This window comes from Cricetulus griseus, chromosome 2, assembly GCF_003668045.3.
Source record: "Cricetulus griseus strain 17A/GY chromosome 2, alternate assembly CriGri-PICRH-1.0, whole genome shotgun sequence".
In the NCBI taxonomy this organism is placed as follows: Eukaryota; Metazoa; Chordata; class Mammalia; order Rodentia; family Cricetidae; genus Cricetulus; species Cricetulus griseus.
Genome location: NC_048595.1, coordinates 162,030,500 through 162,036,727, shown reverse-complemented (window position 1 = coordinate 162,036,727; position 6,228 = coordinate 162,030,500). Strand labels below are relative to the sequence as shown.

At 44.2% G+C, this 6,228-nt stretch overlaps 1 pseudogene; it reads right to left on the bottom strand.

The window, feature by feature from the left end:
• Positions 1 to 1,945: 1,945 nt before the first annotated feature.
• LOC100771285 lies at positions 1,946 to 6,022 on the bottom strand (annotated as a pseudogene).
• Between the last annotated feature and the right edge of the window lie 206 nt (positions 6,023 to 6,228).

Sequence of the window (6,228 nt, the reverse complement as noted above, 5' to 3'; positions counted from 1 at the left end):
TTAATTTTAATCTTCTTTTAGGTCAGTACTTTTTGGCATGGCCATCTTTAAAGACATTGGACAGTGGGAGGTGGTGAGACCATTGTCTTACACAAGTCATTATCACAAGGAGTGCTACCCTAGGTATGTGACATCTCACTACATTGTAGCTCAGTAGATCAGAGTATTGAATGAGTTTTCAAGTTACCATGGGTTGTCAGGATGTAACCCATCATAATGGAGGAACATCATTATTTCTCAATTACCCAAAGCATGCCCTTTCTCTTTCTATTTGCATTGCTTTGCCTCAGTTTCTCCTGTAGTCACTTTGGGAAGATTGTGATGTATGTGGTAGGGTCTTGGAGGGAAGCTGCAAATGAATGCTGGCATCTCATGGTTCAGGAAACAGGTAAGAGAGACTGTGTGCCTTGGAGGCCATGGTGTTTTACACACCCTGTAAAACTGTGCATGACACAACCCGCTGAAGGGTAGGCTGTACACCTGTGTGAATGCCCTGACCGAGGTAAAGAAAGGTTGGAACATGAAAGCAAGATTGGTTCTGGGACACTTAGGCTGCTCTCAGCCAGGTACTCTGGAACATGAAACCTGGGGAACATGAAACTTCAGCCAACCTGGGCCAGAGAAACCCAAGTAAGTCCAGGAACAGTGTGGACTAGAGAGACAACGTCGATGGCAGAAGAGCTGGTCAAGTCTTCAGGCAGTGAGTTCAGGGCTTCAGGCTGGTGTGATCTTATCCTTCAGGACTGGCTGGTTCTAGTCTTACCCCAACTAGACAGGATAGGGGTGGCTAGAAAGTCAGGTTTCTGCCTGGGTAAAGACAAGCAGGACTTTCTCTGATATAACATAGGGACTTGAGTGCAAGCCAGTGGGCCAAGCGCTCAGCACACGCAGGCTGGGAGCAAGGGCACAAAGCTGAGGATTTCCAAGTCTGGGCAAATGAGGCCTCAGCCTATGGCTAGCTTCTGAGGATGTTCCACCCATGTCTTGTCAACATTTCCCCTCTTGTGGAAAAGCTATTTTCAGCTTTCCATGTCATTTCCCTCCCTCACCTTATTGGTCATAGAAGAAGACCCACAGTGCATTCCAGGAGAACACAGTACCACACCAGATAGTGGAGGAACCAGCTTTGCAGTAGTCCTTCAGATACTGTGGGAAAAGAGTCTTTCAATTTGTGCTCCATTGGTGTGGAATACACACATTCAGATCTTATGTCTCTCTCTCTCTCTCTCTCTCTCTCTCTCTCTCTCTCTCTCTCTCTCTCTCCCTCCCTCTGTGTGTGTGCGTGTGCGCGTGCGTGCATGTGTGTGTGTGTGTGTACTGAGTCAATGTCTCTCACTGGAGCATAGTGCTTGCCCATTTAGCTAGTCTGGCTACCCAGCTTGCCCTGGGGATCTCCTGTCTCCTCCTCCCACACACTGGGATTACAGATGGGCTTCCACACCCACCCAAGATTTATGTGGGTGCTGAAGATCCAAGCTCCAGTCCTCATATTTGCACAGCAAATTCTTTATCCAGTAAATTGTCTCCCAAGTTTGAGATTAAAATTTCAATGCAGGAACAATATGAGTTCAAGAGTTTAGACAGGCAGGCTGGGGATATAGTTCAGATGGCAGAGTACTACTGTGTGCATGGAGCCCTGGGTTTGATCTAAAGTATCATGTAAAACTGGGTGTGGCCAGGAAAACATAGTCTACTGAATCAGCTAAGCGGGGCTCACATGGGTTCACAGAGACTGAGCTGGCAAGCATGGAGTTTGCATTTATTCATTGTATTTTATGTGTGAGTGATTGGCCTGCACACATGTCTGTGCACCACATGTGTTTTTGGTGCCCATGAAGTCCAGAGGAGGGCATTGGATCCCCTGGAGCTAGAGTTACAGACAGTTGTGAATCACCATGTGGACGCTGGGAATCCAACCTGGGTTCTCTGCACAGGAAGCATGTGCTCTTAACCACTGAGTTTTTTATTTATTTATTTATTTATTTATTTATTTATTTATTTATTTTGCCACCAGCAGTGTTTATTTGATGGGTGGCGGGGGCATTGGTCCTTCTTGGCCGCCGCCTTCTGCATGGCCGCCAGCCTGTTGCTAGGCTCCTCGCGCTTCCTCTTGGCTTGGATGTGAGTGCCCACCTGCTTCTTGATGAACTTGAGTGCGCACTTGTCCTTGGACACCTTGAGCAGCTCCATGGCACGCCGCTCATAGGGCGCGAAGCTGCACACCTCCCAGATCATGTCCCGTACCACGAACCAACTTGGTGTGCTTGGTGAGGCGCCCGAGCCTCGGCTTGTTGATATTCTTCGTCACCTTGTGGCCCTTGTTGAGGCCCACAGCCATGGGATAGTGCAGGGCCATGGCTGCTCCTCTCCGATGGTGGCCGCGACAGGAAGGACCGAGTTTTTATTTTTTAATTAAGATTCTTAGATGTAGTCTCATGTATTATAGGCTTGCTTCCAATTCACTACGTGGCCAGTGATAATCTTGAACTCCTGATCCTCTTCCTCTGCCTCCAGAGTGTTAAGATTATAGGTATACACCAACCACACCTCATTATGTGCAATGCTGGGGATTGAACCCAGGGCTTTTTGCATGCTAAGCAAGCACTCTACCAATTGAGCTACATCCTGACTTCCTTTTGGTTTTGAGAAACAAGACAATTGCTTAAAAATGCTATCATATAGACTCCAGAAGACTCTGTGATCTGATGCCTTCAGCAATGTGCCAAGATACAAAATCAGTTCATAAAATGCAGTCGTTTTTCTATATACCAATCAACTCTGCTGAGAAGGCAGCCACTAAAGACATGCCATTTACAACAGCATAAAAATAGCCTTAGTTAAAGCAATATGACAAGAGGAAGAACTAAAAGACAATTAGAAACGGAAGAAGTTAAACGTCTCTGTTTGCAGATGACATGATCTTGTACTTAAAAGTCCTTAAGATATGGCCAACCTTGCCTGGAGCTGGTGGTCACGGAAGAGGGTCCCAGAGACTCACAAGGCCATGTAGGTAATTGCTATTTCTCTTGGCTGCCTCTCATAACTTGAAGGTAAAACTTTATTGCTGAAGATATGCACACTTAGGACACAGAATTTGGAGGACTAGACCTGGAACTGATCTGGAAGCCTCTTCCCTGAGGACTGTCTCTCATAGTATCAGAAGGAGCTTGCCAGCTGCCAAGGGAGAAAAGCAATCAATGGTCCTACCCAGCTATAAAGCCAAAAAACCACAATAGTGACTAACCTGACAGATATGGTGGAATAGTGGCACATTACCTTGGGGTTAACCAACAGCTGTCCAATTGGACTTAAGGCCCCACTCATTAGGCGGGAATTCATACCTAGGACTGGAAATTTAGTCAACTAGATCCTAGAGAGATCATATATCTTAGAGAAGAACCAGATACTTCTGTGTTCCTAAAGCGATACCGTTTTTTTTTTAACTGTATTCTAAATACTATTCTTTATCCCCACAGATGAGTGTAGCACTCACCCCCTCATCAAAGGATTTTTTTTTTTCACAGCAGACAGAGACTTCTACAGTGATCTACAACTGGCCAAAAAGTGCAGAGAAAGGTGACTCTAGGGTGCCTATCCCCAACTGCTACGTCTTCAATGCAACTTCTACATCTTTAGCTCAGGGAACATCCTGCAGGAGAGAGGGCACAGAAAGATTGTGAGAGCCAGAGGATCAGGATGCCTGCTGCTAGATAGTGTCATCTGGAAACAATAGAGGAAGTACACCCACAACATCTCAACAATGTGGTTGCCTAAGCAAGACCAGCATAATGAGAACACCAGTCGTCATGCCTGTATGGATGGGCATCTTCACAAGGCTCCATTATTAGGTTAAGAGCTATAGGTAATCAATGACTTCTGAGAAAGGGAGACTCAGCCTTCTCCATAGATGAGCCAGCTCTCTGCTAGGTTGTTCAATCCCTAGTGGTCAGAACTGAAAATACACACATAACAGCAGTACTAAATGTGTGTGTGTGTGTGTGTGTGTGTGTGTGTGTGTTTGTAAGACAATAATAATTGTAGAAGATGAGGCCATAAATTTGAACATTTGCTCATGGTTAACGGAAATGTAAACTGGAAATCATTATGGAGATTTCCTCAAAAAAAACTGAAACTAGAACTATCATATGTCCCAGCTCTACCACTTTTGAACATTTCTGAAGGTCTGTAAGTCAACAAACTATAGAAATACTTTCACATTCATGTTTCTTGCTACAAAATTCTTATAGCCAGGAAATGGAACCAGCCTAGACATCGATCAAAAGAGGAATGGATAAGGAAAACATGGAGCATGTATGTACACAGTGGAATTTCATGGGGACTGTAAAGAAAAAAAAATGAGGTCATGACATATGCAGGAAAGTGGATGGAACCAGAAATAATTGCTAAGTGAAACAAGCCTGACTGAAAATCAAAAATAGCACATCATTTCTCTCATACACAGAACCATAATTTAAAATTGCATGTGTATTAATGAGTGTGTTTATTTATGTGTGTGTGTTGGTCATGAGGGTAACAGAAGCATGTAACAGAGGGTGTGGGATGCAATGAAGTGTGGGGTGGATAACAGTGCTGCTGTGAGTTAGACCAAGTTGGATCCCCAGAACCCACGTATAAGTGCAAGACAGAACTAACTCCTCCACAGAAGCCACGAGGCATGCATGCCCTGTTCCCACATCGTGCAGGCACACACAGTAATGATGCATAAAATCAAACATCAACAGAACAGGAAGTTAACCAAGGGAAGAAAGGGAGCCATTGAATCAGGGAGAGCCATGGGGAAAGGGAATGAATGGAAACAAAACGCCATGACACATATGCATGGAAATGACAGGATAAAACCCAGCACTTTATATGTTAACCTAAAAACTATTTGTAAAAATCTTTAGTTTCCAACATAGACTGGTGGCACATTCTTATAGTCCAACCACCAAGGAAGCTGAGGCTGGAGGATTACTATTTTGAGGATAGTCTGGGCTATGTAGTAATTTTAAGGTAGATAGCAAGACTTTGTCTTGAAAAAAGAAAAGGAAAGAAAAGAAAAGCCGGACAGTGCTGACACACATCTTTATCCCCAGTACTTGGGAGGCAGAGTCAGGTGGATCTCTGAGTTTGAGGCTGTCCTGGTCTACAGAGTGAGTTCTAAGATAGCCAAGACTACACAGAGAAACCCTGTCTCAAAAACAAAAACAAAAAACAAACAAACAAACAAAAGACTGATTTCTCTCGTTTTGCACATTAATAAGAAATAAGGTATTTCATAGAAAAGAAAGAAACACTAGGTGTGGTGACACACACCTGTAACCCCAGAGCTCCTGAGTTTGAGTAGAAGGATCATGAGTTTAAGGCCAGCCTGGGCTACACAATGAATTTTCCTCTCAACCTACCAAAACCAAATTTGCAGGTTAATATTTCATGGCAAATTAAGAATGAAAAATTCTTCAACAAGATACCACATTTCGCCTAGTGGAGTAACAAATACTTGGTGGAAATCTTGCAAGAAGACTTGCGATGGGAAACTTGTGAGCGGCGTAGGCAGATGTAGCTGCATCACTGGTCCAGGAGGCATTGGCATCTCCAGTCATGATTGTGATGTGTGTGTCCTTTCGCCTAGCAGCTCTACCTAATTCTCTAGATGTCCTTATATAAGTGGCAAAATATTGGTATTATTTTGTTTTGTTTATTGGTATTATTAGTTCTGTTTTACTGAGGGATAGGTTCTGAAATCTCAATGCTACAATGGTCGGGGTAGAGCTTTGTGTTTCTTCCTTAGTTTGAATTCCCCCCTTACCTTACCTTACAATAAAGTTGTTCCAGATCCTGTGTTCTTCAGGCCAGAAAGCTTGGGGCTTCCAATCAGGCTAAGCTGCTAGTTAGGACACTGACTATAGTTTTCTCTCTGGCAAAGAGTCCCTTAAAAATGGGAGACTCACCTCACACTATCCTTTTTCTGAGTGTCAACTTCCCTCCGGTGCTTGCCTGGTTTTGAATACACTCCAGGGCCCGGGGCCCCCTCCCACTCCTATCTCAGAGTGTGTGGTTAGTCTCCAGGAAGTTGGTACAGTCAGGGATTACTCAGCTACACTCAGATGGAATTCAGTTCAGATACAGATTTCATTTTACTTTAGTTTTTGAGACAGGTCAGGCCATGCAGATCAGGCTGGCCTTGAACTCACAATCTTCTTTCCCAACTTTGAGCATTGGGATTAC